General features: G+C 35.7%; 1 protein-coding gene across 7 annotated transcripts in view; it reads right to left on the bottom strand.

The window, feature by feature from the left end:
• The window catches only part of LOC149065635 (putative protein kinase C delta type homolog), an 83,225-nt gene extending 72,978 nt beyond the window's left edge, over nucleotides 1-10,247 (bottom strand). For 4 of the 7 annotated variants that reach the window (XM_089253957.1, XM_089253962.1, XM_089253960.1 and 1 more), the window contains exon 1: nucleotides 10,110-10,242. The gene's annotated coding sequence lies outside the window, so the exon portion shown is untranslated. Of the gene's footprint in view, nucleotides 1-9,687; nucleotides 9,764-10,109 lie in introns of those variants that run through there. The other 3 variants (XM_089253959.1, XM_089253961.1, XM_089253958.1) reach the window with 3 other exon arrangements.
• Between the last annotated feature and the right edge of the window lie 2,202 nt (nucleotides 10,248-12,449).

Genomic DNA, 12,449 nt, shown 5'->3' with positions numbered 1-12,449 from the left:
TTTGACATTCAATATAGTCTGCAGCCACTAATTTTTGCGTCGAATTTTTACTTTCTATTTTTATTTATTTTCCTACTTTATTCAATATATTATTACATTTATATCATGATCAGACATCAGTGGTCTTTATTTATTGGTATTACGTTTATTAACGGGTTTACATTTCGCACACTTCCAATGTGATTTGTATGTTACTTATGTATTATTGAAATTTCACTTTATCTCAAAAACTAGAGCCAATCTGACAAAACCAATGCGATTCGGAAATCAGCGTCCTAAAATCACTGAAATATCTTTGAGAACAAAATCAGTGTTGAGCAGTGTTATTAATCTGTACTAGAGATGGGACGAATATTCGGTCACTATTCGGTATTCGGCTGAATGTGTAAATCCCAGCACAACAAACTAATTTTAAAAACTATATTAATTGGAATTTTTCGCATAAATTAAAAATTTGCTGATTATATTTTATATATATTGTGTGGTGTATATCCCTTTCTGTAGAAGAGGCTATGTCCGGGTGAATTTCTAGGATAAAAAACATGAAACTGAAAATAGAATCCTACTGCAATAAGGTGAAAGTGAGCATGAATTACAAAAGTTCACTTAAGACGGGATTACACTAAAGGTTTTCTAAACACTCTTTTATAAAATTTGAAAAATTTAACCAGTAAGATTATCGGTTGCATTTTCTAGAATGTAACTAATAATCTTATTGATGGCATTTTTCAAGTTTTATGAAAGAGCTTTTACAAAACTTTTATAATGTAATCCCGGCCTAACTGAAGGATGTACTTAGACAAGAAACATTAAGCTACTGAAAGAGGCAAAATAAAAATAAGTAATAAATTTTATGATGCAGTACTAGTTGAGAGTAAATAATGGTCGACATTTTTTTTTTTTTTATTAGCTGTAAAATTGTGACAAGTGTTGAAAAAATTGATTCTTTAAGTCATTTTAAAATACTATACAGTAGAACTTGGTTAATTGAAATTTTGGATAATTTGAACTTTTACGAACTCCCCTCGAGTTTTCTGCCTAATGTTAAAAATTTCTTGTTTAATTCGAATGTTTCGGATAATTCGAAGTTGAAGGGAAAAAATTATGATTTTTATATCTACAAATTTAGTTTGAAAAAATTCTAACAGAAGTCACACAGAGATTGTTTTATTTGACCAAGTTGTTAAACAAATTTTCATAGCAAAAGTTTTGAATATTCTGTTTTTCTTTATTCTTTCTATTATAATTTAAATGCCCATTTTGATATTGTGCAGCTGGAGTGTATTGAGAATATGTATGATACCAATTATGTTGTTCAACCTATGGATCAAGGTGTGCCATTCAAAACCTGAATCTTTTTATAATCAAAGTACAAATTGTAATATGTTAACGAAATTTTACTTCCTTGATAGCATAAAAATGACAAGCAAAATTTGGAAATCAGTTTCGTAACTGATGATCATGAATTGTTTCCGTAAATAAGGCTTTAAGCATGGTCAAGAAATTCTGCAGTGATGTTCATTTCGGAACAGTAGCTAAGATCAATTATAATTACAAATTAAAATTTGGGAAACAGTTTCGTAACTGATAAAAATTTTAATAATTAACTATTACCCCCCCCCTCCTTTTTACAGGTCCAGGATAGATTAATTGGATAATTCGAATTTTTGATAAATCGAACTTCTTTCCAGTAACTTCGGATTTTGAATTAACCAAAAATTTGACTATATCATCGTTAAATTTGATTGTCAGTATCACGAAAATAAAAATCTCAATTACTAGTTTTTAATATTTATTTAAATAAATTGCATAATTGTAATGCAATATTTAAAATTACCAATAATTTCATTTTCAATTAAAAACACCAATTTTATTTATAATTTCGATGAATTTTAAGAAAATCTGTATTCGGCGAAAACAGCCGAATATTCGGTATTCCGGCTAAATCACTATTTGTCCCATCCCTAATCTGTACTGGGAAAATATTGACTGATGTTCCATGCATGTTGGAAAGAAATTATTTCCGAAAGAAAATAAATCGGATGCATACACTGTATTAGTGAAGGGAAACCCCAAACAAGATCAGAATTCGGTCGTTCCGGATGAATCTTTAGAAATGTGTCAGCTATTTTTCTTAATGTTCTACGGCAACCCAGTTAACGAACCGAAGATACGTTTTTTTTTTGTCCCGGAACGGGAATTCTAAGATATAGTGGATCACCGATGCGGCAAAAGTAGCATGAAGTATTTCTTCAATAGATCTAACACATTTGGCCTCCGAATATTCGTCGGCAAAGCCTCCCTTAAGGGTGTGCGAAGGGTACAATAGAAGTGAAAAAATATACATATATATTTTTTTTTGTAATAAACACAAGGTGTCCGAGCTTCAACTGATTTTATTTTGGAATTTTCTTTAATTTTGGAAGCATTTCTTTCATCGATTCTGAAATTTCAGCAACTATGCTTTTTGACCAATTCTGCAATTATTTCATTCATTTATTCTGAATTTCCACTGATTTTTTTCTTCCCTCAATTCTGGAATTAATTCTCTCATTAATTCTAAATCTTCATCAGTGCTGAAGTTCTCAATTATTTCTCATTTTTAATTCACCAACTCTAAATTTTCATTAGTTCTCAGTTCAATTTTTAAAAACTAACAAAAATTATAACATTTCTGTCAATTTAAAATTTTCTTCAGTACCGAATTTTCATCGATTACAAATTTCCAGTAATTTGTGTTAATTTACATTTTATTGCGAGTTTATATTTTTTGAGTGTATATTTTACAGCACTCCTGTATATTCTGAGTTAATGCATGAAGCTTTGTGGATGCCGGTTCCCCTTCCCATAAAATATATAAAATTCGGGCTAAGGAGTACCGAAATTTTCAGTCCGGGTCTTGCGTCTAAGAGCAACCCTGTTCTGCGGCACAATCCATCAATGGCAACCGTATATTCTTATTTTACGCAAGAATTAAACAAGAGATAACCTACTCGTAGATCAACACCGATATCAAATATTAGCTTTACCATCGGGACACTTAAAACGAGGCACAACGCTTTCCAAACACTTCAAGCATCATCGTTATCAGATACATCGAACGAATAGTTCATATTTATCATCATAAAAGATAATTTTAGTAGTGCTTTCACGGTTCTCGACTTGAACATGGAGATAAAATGCTCAATATATCATGTCAAAAAAAAATTTTTTGGTTACAAAAGCAGACTTGCTGTAGTAGTTTTTTTTTTTTTATCGCGCCAAGAGTTATTGTTTATAAACAATATTTGGTGGTTTCGTGAACATTTAGTAACATGCTTGGCGTAAAAAATTGGCAATGTCCCATATTTAATTATCCAAATTTCTCGTATTTTTCTCGATCAAATCGGTCACCATAAACAAATAAAAACTTCATGCACACAAATATTTGATTGCCTCTGATTACATTTTTCGTCAATACGGGTCTTGAAAAAACCTCGGCAGTAACACCTGTTATAATAAAATTTTGTGCAATCTTCGATGTCGTTATAACAGAGTTTGACTATTTCATCGATCACAAATTAATTTTTCGATTCTCAAGTTTGCTGTTTAGATTCGATTTTTAAATGTTCAGTTTTAATTCAGAATGTGTTATTTCAACAAACACATTGATAACGTAATAATAACGTGATCCTCACGTATTCCCAAGGGATCAGCATGATCCGTCCAGGGAATTTGTTAGTGTTAGTAAACATCCATGCCCGAACCCAGACAGTGAGAGGCTAGCTCCCTAACTACTCGACTGCCAGGCGGCATTGCACCGTTTATTTCAAGAAAAACGAAATACAAACCTTGATTTAAAAAAGAAAAACCCTGACACAGTAATCCAACCGAAACCAAATCGTTATTTAAAGAAATCAATAGCCCGTGAGAAATTCATGAGAAAATCGCTCTCTTGATGCATGCCACTTCGCAGCACCAATATCTTAAAAATTTTCAATCTTACATTTATATGAATATTAGTATCGATTTATTAAAATCAAAAATCTCAAAGAACTACGTAGAAATTATCGATTTTTTTAAGAAAGCCCCATTTTTTTGCGATTCCAAAACAGGCTTTGTTTTGTTTATATGACGCTTAGAACTGAAATTACGTCCACTTTAGTGTTACGTTTTACATCAAAGTTATTTGTGAATAAAAACTTTAAACTCGTTTTACGAAGAATGCTATTTTTGGCATTTTACTTGGGTTGGAAACTGATCTTAATATTCTATATTCATTATATCACAAAATTTTATGCAATATCGTCATATATTGTAAAGGTTATGGACCAAAATCTAAGGTCTATTGCATATATTTGTCTAATATGTTATACACATGTAGAATGAAATTTAAAAAAAAATTCACATGTACATCCAGGGCCGCAACTAGATGCTTCATCACCCGGGGCAAGCGCGCATTTTGACGCCCCCTTGTAATGTTGAAGGAGGTTTTAGAATGAAATTTGCGCACGAGACCCGCCTGCTCCCCCAGTTGCGGCCCTGTGTACATCAACAGTTCCTGCATTATTAATAGCTGAACGCACTGAAAATTACAAAATATTTCATAGAATTTTTCGTAATCTTGTTTTGAATATTACATGAATTTAGCTCAAAATTTGACAACTTTTTCGCAGAAAATGAAATAGTCCAAATATTATTCGTTTCACCATTGAGACACGTTCTATCAAAAAATTTTATTAAAGTTCACCCCAGTACCAGTTAATAGAAAAGTGCTAGGGAAGGTAGTCCGATACCTTAAATGATAGAATTTATAATTTATATCATTTTTTACTTTCCAGGGTCAATACTCGTTTTTTCCCGTACACCAGAGAACATAAAATATGAAGTTCTGCGAGTGAAATCGGCAATCTATTCATCAATACCGTGATAACGCGTGGACCCGCCCAGGGGTCAAGTCTAGAATGGAGGCCTTGCGAAAATAAGATCTGGTTAAAATTTTCGAGACTAGGCTGGCATTTCCGGCCAGGTAGGGGCATTAGATAAATCACTGCCCGGGAGCCCATGATGCTCTCAAGACCAGAGCCACCCTTAGGGGGTGTGAGACAGGTGCGGTTATTAATATTAAGGAACTCGCGTATTTCCAACGCTGCCAAGAAAAACAGGTACGGCCACACGGAACGACCATACAAGAGGGGCGCTGAATCGGGGATTAGTAAAAAAAAATGTAGAAAATTTTGAAAGTGTTTTAACTATAAAATTCAAACTATGAATGGGTTAATTTGCAGAGAAAAATATAATTTTTGATGCATACGCATGGCGTGTACAAATTTGCGAGTTTTCGATCATTTTACTGATGCGGCTTATACGCCGGAGGGTCCCCGAAAAATCTCACACACGGGTGACAATTTCGTCGACCAGTGGGATCTTAACGGATGGGAGAAAGCAGCTCGAATCCAGAAAGGGAACCAGAATTATTGAAGGATTTCACTACAATAATTCTGAAATAATTTCTTTAATTTTGAATTTTTATCAATTCTGAATCTTCATTAGTATGGCTTGGATTTTTATGACAAGTTATACTTCAAGCATTTTCGAGGAATTCGTCATATTTTAAGCATTTTTGAGCGATCGGTCATAATTTAGGAATTTTCTAGATTTTTTTTTTTTTGTCATATCACCGAAAATTTTAATCTGGGGGCATTTTCTTCAGATGTAGTATGCACTGACAATGAATTCTTTTCTTTTTTTGGGGAAAAAACAACTTCTGCATTTACAAAAGCAACTTTTTTTTGTTCTCGGAGGATCCTTTCGCTATGTTTCTGAATGGCACACACCAAAGTATGGCACATGCATCGGTAGAAGTTCATCTAACCTACACCATGTTGGGCATAACGGAACCTGAGAATTCAGGATGCTGCCCCCAATAAATCTTGTAAAAGGGCTTTAGAGTAGAAAGTTACGGAACTTACTCCGCGATTTTGGGGAGAATATTTTCAGCACCGATGGTAGCCGTGGGTATCGTAAGGGATTTGCATCACGAGGGCCTGGATTCAGATCCCACCGGTAGCGCAGAGTTGGTTGACTGACGTTTGTTTTCTACCTTAAGGCTCAGCCAGAGAGAGCAACATGACTAGAACGGTGAAATCTTCAATCATTCCACTTCACTCATAGTTAGAAGAATAGATGGCAGCACTACACATAACAAGCATTACACAGAAACTAACATCACGTTAGGTTCACAACACGTACATGCACATTTCGGCATGTACCAGTTCATCAGAAATTCCGCAAAGGAATGTGTACGAGGTGCATGTACGGTTTAGTAGTAGCTTCAGGCACAAATTAGAGTCAATATCCCCGTTGAAAAGTCTCAACAGATCCTACAACCGTAGCCGCAACCAAAATCAAAAACTGACACTGTCACCCGGGGCAAATACCCATTTTGAGGGTAGGCACCCCCTTCCTCAATTTCAAACGAGCATAAAAAGCAAACTTGGCACCCTTCCTTGTCCAGCGCACGGGACACCAGACCTGCCCCCCCCCCCCTTAGTTGCGCCCTGCCAACAACTATACAAATATTCAAGCATTATATTTCACTCACAATTCGGAATACATACGGTAGCACCCACTTCACACGCAACACTACATGCACACCTAGATGGTAATTTCTTGTTCGCAACTTTTTAACCATATTTTTTAGTTGCACCTATACTTTTGTCAGGCGACCGTGCGGACCAGTTTGCTGAAGGTCAGTACATATTTACTGTCGTGTAATAAAACATGGAGTGGAGTTTTGATGTCCCTAGGAGAAGGGGGGGGGGATTGCATGGGGTCCCGTATCCGCCCTCCCCACCTCCATAAGGAGATTTCACAGAATGCTTTAGGGGACCAAAGTAGAAGGATTGGGTACCACTACTGTAAAAATTCCCTATATTCATGATTGATTGAATTCAATCCTCCCATGAATTCCCTTCATTCATATAAAACACAAAATAACATTATTTACTTATTTCATTTGAACTGTTCAGCGGACACTATGATGTAAAAACTTTTATTCATTAAGTAATCAACGTACATTAAAATTATAAATTAATACTGTTAAAATTTTAATTCGTTAAAATTAATTTACTACATTTACTACTATTTTAATTTCACTGTTATTAATATTTAATTATTATTAGAATTTCATTTCCTGCAACCTTACTTTGGCTGTCGGTTTCCCCTGGTCCTATTTCCCACAATTTACCAGGATAATCAAGGTTCTGCTATATTTGAAGATATATATGTGCAGTGAAATCTCGATACAGTAGAATACCGTTATAATGAACTTCAAGGGACTGGAAAAATCACTTTCAATTATCATTCCCGTCCTAAGCCGGGATTACACCATAGAAGTTTGATAAAAGATATTTTACAAAACGAAAAAAAAAACCCAATGAGCCTACTAGTTGTATTTGCTCGAATGTAACGGATACGCTTATTGGTTGCATTTTGGAAGTCTTATAAAAAGAACTTTAATAAAACTTTTCGTGTAATCCGGGTTTAAAGGGCCGGGATTACACTATAAAAGTTTCGTAAACGTGCTTTTATAAAACTCGAAAAATACAACCAATAAACAGATTGGTTGCATTTGCTCGAATGTAATCGATCAGCTTATTTGTTGTATTTTGCAAGTTTTATACACGAGCACTTTTACAAAACTCTTATAGTGTAATCCCGGCGTAAGGTAGTGGTTTTCAAACTTTCGGCACCCTCGGCTAATTTGTCCAATTCATGGGTCAACTGCGACTCCCCAGAGAATAGTTTAGTAGATATTTTACCTAAAAAAGCCACTTCAAAACATAAATAGGCACACAAATCTATCTTCAGCTCGCCACGACGAACACTTTGAGAAACACTAAATTAATGTATCCGACTAGGTCGAAAATGTCACTTCAGACTGGGATTGGCACATAAGTTTCATAAAAGTTTATTTATAAAACTTTAAAAATGCCACCGATAAAGTTACATTCGAGCAAATGCAACCGATGCCCTTATTGATTGAAGTTTTCAAGTTTCATTAATGAACTTTTATGAAACTTTTATAGTATAATCCAGGCTGCATTTTCAAGTTTTATAAATGAAAAAATTTTATGAAACTTCTGTAGCGTAATCCCGGCTTTAGAATAAACTATAGTTTTTTTATTTTCACGAAAGTCCCATTTTTTGAGATTCCAAAACAGACCTTGTTTTGTTTATATGATGCATAGGCTGGGATTACACTATAAAAGCTCGATAAAAGATGTTTTATAAACCTTCAAGAAAACCAATAAGCCTATTGGTTATATTCGCTCGAATGCGATCGATAAGCTTATTGGTTGCATTTTCAAGTTTTATCCAAGAGCTTTTACAAATTTTTTTACCGTAATGCCGGTTTTAAAACCGAAGCTACGCCCACCTTAGTGTTGCGTTTTTACATCAAATAATGTAATTTGTAGATAAAAACTTTAAACGAATTTTATATGAAGAATGCTATTTTTGGCATATTATTTGTGTTTTGAAACATGATTTCTAAAAATCGAATCATTGTATCATTACAAAAGTTTAATACAGTCATAGGCGGAGATTGAGTCCCGGCGGGGGGGGGGGGGGCAAGGTCATTATTGCTGGGGGGGGCACGATGATGATGATGTCAGTTCATATATACATTAGATCAGTCGACTCCACCTTTGACGCTGTAGATAAACGTATCTCCGCCCATGAATACAGTACTGTGCCATTCATTATAATGCATACATGTATATTGTTATGAACCAAAATCCAAGGTCTGTCACATAAATGTCTAATTACAGCGGTTTATACACCATATGTTGAATGAAATTTAACGAAATTCACACGTACGTATACTACAGCAGTGTTTCTCAAAGTGTGCGCCGCGGCTCCTAGGAGCGTCGTGGTGAGTCGGAGATACAGTCGAGTCCCGTTATAACGAACTCCTCCGAAATCACTTCGTAATAACGAAATTTGGTTATAAAGGAATTCCAGATTTTAAAATTGTTTTTATGTAAACTTATCTAGGGGATTTAAAAAGTTTTTGTTGAAACGAGATTTTTTTTAGCTTAAAACGGTATTCCTTAAAACGGGAATTGACTGCATTGAACCGATTTGTGCGCCTATTTATGCTTTGAAGTGATTCTTTTGTATGAGAAAATATGCACTAAACTATTCTGGGGAGCCGCAGATGAAACATAAAGGGAACAAGGGAGGCGCGGGTAACGAAAGTTTAAGAACAACTGATCTACAGATTTGGGTGTGGCTAATCTCAACATACTATACAATCCTTTAAATTTCAGTTCACAACCTGTATTAGCTGAATGTACTGGGAAAATAAAACATTTCACTCATAGAATTCTTTGCAATCGTGTTTCGAATATTACATTGATTGTGCTTGAAATTTGACATAAAAATTACTTTTTCGTAGAAAATGAGTGAAAAAAATAAATTTTGCACTATTTTAAGACACTTTATATCAAAAAAATGCCATTAAAGTTCGCTCTAGAACCATTTTATAGATAAGTGCTAAGAAAGGTTGTCGGATACCTTGACAGAGTAAAAATTCCAGAATTGATGAAAATTCAAAATTAAAGGAAATGATAATTCCAAAATTGATTAAATTCAGAATTAATGAAATAATTTCAGAAATCCTGAAACCCTCCAAAAACTTACCGCGAGTGTAGGCCCCCATAAAGTTAGGGGCCGGCTGCGTCCACACTCCTAAGAGCGGCTCTGATGAACATCTACCCACAACGCGCTAAATTTAAACCAAATTGATCTAATATCTTCACAAGTGAACTTCGATAAGCGAACTTCCCGCCAAAACAGCTACAATCTTTGTCCTATTTTTTTTAACAGTATTTTTGACAGATCCGCTTCCGAGAAGCACGTGACTCACGTAAATAAGAGGAAATTCCAATGACAGCTCGAAGAACGTTCCCAACCGCATCGAAACTCTTACCTAATCTCCAAAACATCCCGTGTCCATCTCTTATATTCATTCTTTATAAAATTTCAAGGAAAAACAACAAAATACTAAAAACTACAATACTTTAAATTAAACTTCCTTGATAAAAAAAAATTTATATACTCACCGAGTTCCTAAAAATAAGTTATCCGGAATTGCTAATCGGGAATGTATTGAAGCAAAGTTTTTTTTTTCTCGGACAAATTCCTCTCGCACTTCACATAATGATCAACAAACAACTCTGCGGCTGTCGCTGACCGCTGTGGTAGCGCACGGAAGCAACAGGTAAGAAAAACACATTGCTTGCTTGCCTGCAACATTTGTAGCGCCATCTATTAAATATTCCTGTAGTTATCAAAGAGATACGCTCTTCACAAATTAACTATAATTTAATCCAGGGGCATCAAGGCAACACCCCCTACCAGGCCACCATATTGGCCCGCTCTTTAAAGTGCGGTAGAACTGCCTAGATGCAGCGGAAGCACCGATAAAAATTCTATTCGAATCAGGTCAGGTCCCAGGGCCGTCTTAAGAGCATCATAGGCCCCCGGGCCAAGTGGTTTTTCTGAGGCCCTACCTAGTAAATTCTAGAAGATTTCGACCGGATCTCATTTTTGTGAAACCCATCTTCTTCTCAGGCCCCCGGGACGTGCCCGGGTAGGCTCATGCGTTAAGACAGCACTGCCTCCTCCCCCCTAAAGAAGGAGGGGGTGTTGATCAAGCATGGGCGGCTTAAGCCGCCGCCCTGGAGGTGTGAAACTGGTACAAGGGCTGTGCGACAGGTGCAATTACACCGGGCCCCGCACTTACGGTAATAAAAGTGAAAAAATACTCATAAAATCAAAAATACATTTTTTTCGTTGTAAAACAAGGTATCTGAACTTCAACACATTGATTTGTGTGTGTGATTCTTGAATCTTCATCAATTCTGGAATTTTTTTCACTCATGAATTCTGGAATTTTTACTCTCACGAATTCTTAATTTTCATGAACTCTGGGATTTTTACTCTCATTAATTCTAGATTTCATCAATTACAGGCTTTTTTTTGTATACAAATACAAAAACAACGCCACAACAGACAAAATGCCCAACGAGGTGGCTGAGAAAAAGATGCCCATAACAAATATGGATGCCATATATTTCAAAAATACAGCAACCCCATTAAAAATTCAATTACAAACAATATATATACATGATAAAATATTATACAATGCCCATAAAGAATACTTATGGTCAGAGGCGGATTTAACGGTGGCCGGCCAGGGCCTCAATTTCTAAAGGGCCCAAAAAAACAGAAACTTCACTTTTTTCTAATTTAAGGGGCCCAATATTTTCTTCTGCGTCCGGGGCCTCGACCGACTTTAATCTGCCACTGCTTATGGTTGTCTTATTCTAAGTATGAATAGCTTCTCGATTTACCCCAACATGTTTATCATATTTCTTTTTAAATGTGTCAATTGTGTTAGAATTTACTACCTCAGGGGGTAAGCTATTCCTTTATTAACAACCCTATTAGAGAAAAATTAATATCCATTAAAAATTAATATAAATTAAACTTAAAATTGTCCTTTACCAATCGATACTGGTGTCTCCTTGTAAAAGCAGTCGATTGACGGTGTACTAATAATTCATGGTCCATCCTATACATCCCGTTGAAAATTTTGAACACTTCGATCATATCTCCCCGACACCTGCGTTCATCCAATGTAAACATATTCAAAAAATGAAGTCTCTCTTCATAACTCAAGCCCCGTGTGCCAATAAGGACACACGTAGCTCTTCTCTGCACCCCTTCAACCAAGTCTATGTCCCTCTGTAGGTATGGTCTCCAAAACCTTATAGCATACTCCAGTTCAAGACTAACTAATCCTCGGAAAAGCGGAAGAATGACTTTAGGAGAACGCGAAGAGACCTTTTTGAAAATGAAACCGAGCATTATATTCGCTTCTTTGACCACCGCTGAACAATGTTCAGAAAACCTAAGCCGCTCCTCAATGAGAATTCCTAAATCGGTGACCCTAGTTGCATCCGGCATAGTGACACCATTCAACTCGTGATAGAACCGTGGGTTGCTCGAACCAAAATGATCGATCGGGAAAAAGTTAGGGTTTTAGAAGAATTTTTATGCTTAGAGAAGTGAAGCGTCACAGATTCAGCGGCGAACCTGATGGGACCTCTAAACGAGCCGTAGTTTGCACATCGCAAGGCTAATGAATGGAACATGAGTTTCAGCGTTGACATGTGCATGGTCGCTCATTTTGGTTCAAACAACCTGCGTTTCACTTAACAGTTAAATAATATACGCTGCAAATGTGATAAATCCAGTAATTATAAATAATCGCCAGTTATTATGCGTAATCATCGAACACTCGGGTAGATTTGATAATATTAAGCATTTATCACATTTACCGGTGATTATGCCTAATCCCCAGCTGGTGTTGGTAAATGTGATAAATCGTCAATGAA

This window comes from Pholcus phalangioides, unplaced genomic scaffold (genome assembly GCF_987345545.1).
Source record: "Pholcus phalangioides strain wild (caught in Gottingen) unplaced genomic scaffold, Ppha-v1.0 ptg000039l_1, whole genome shotgun sequence".
NCBI classification, from domain to species: Eukaryota; Metazoa; Arthropoda; class Arachnida; order Araneae; family Pholcidae; genus Pholcus; species Pholcus phalangioides.
This window is presented reverse-complemented; position numbering and strand designations above follow the sequence as displayed.